Here is a 1,087-nt window from a genome sequence, read left to right on the forward strand (position 1 = left end):
GCCGTGGGTATCAACCCAATTTGAGCCATGGTCAAGGCAGTGGCCGTGGTATATCCTTTAAACCACAAAGCTCGACCAAATCAGTGTGCCATAGATGTGGAATGGGGAATGATTGGGCTAAGATATGAAGGACTCCCAAACATTTTTGTGACCTCTATCAAAGAGAGTCTGAAAGGGAAGAATCCTGAAACCCACTTGGTCTATAAAGATGGTGAAAATAATTTCGAACATGATCAAGATGATCTTATGGAATATGAGACTTATGATTGCCTAAAAGAATCAAGTTGATAATCTGATTTCGACATCAAACTTGTGTGATTGCTTTGCTTGTATGCTTTCTCTGATTTTTATCTCCTTGAATTTATTTCTATTACATTGTCTGCTTAGATTAAATGAATGAATGATTTTTCTATATGAGTACACTGAAAAGCGCCAATATAAGTACTAAAGCAGGTATCGCTAGTCTGAAAGAAGACTATGGCTAGGCTAATATATTATTGCCTAAGGGTATGCATCTAGAAATCAGTGATGCCTTATATTCACCCAGCTCTAAGAGCAAGAGCAGCCTATTGAGTTTTAAAGATATAAGAATGAATGATTTCCATATTGAAACAATGGGCGAAGGAAACAAAGAGTTCCTTCAGATATATGTATTAAATCGCCCAAGGCCATAATAAGTTCTAAAGACTATATATGCATTCTCTACTGACCTAGACTATGCATAAATCAGTATGATAGAGGCTAAAAGCCTGCGAAAATATACACTTTATAGCACGACCGAATTGGCCATCCTGGTCCAAACATGATGCAAAAATTGATATTCAGAAGACACACATTAAAAGATAAGAAGAGTTATCCCAAAAAATCTCACATGTGTGGCATGTACACAAGGGAAACTCATTAGGCCATCACCAGTAAAACGGCTACGAGCCCCTTTTTCATAAATAAAGACTATATGTCTAGATAATACCGGTGAATACATGTCCCAAGCGTTTAAATGATTATGGTATGTCCATGGGGGTAAGTGTGGACAATTCTGTGATACATGTACATACCAAGAACGGCTTGGCCGAAATCTTTTAAAACG

This window comes from Brassica oleracea, chromosome C2 (assembly GCF_000695525.1).
Source record: "Brassica oleracea var. oleracea cultivar TO1000 chromosome C2, BOL, whole genome shotgun sequence".
Lineage (NCBI taxonomy): Eukaryota > Viridiplantae > Streptophyta > Magnoliopsida > Brassicales > Brassicaceae > Brassica > Brassica oleracea.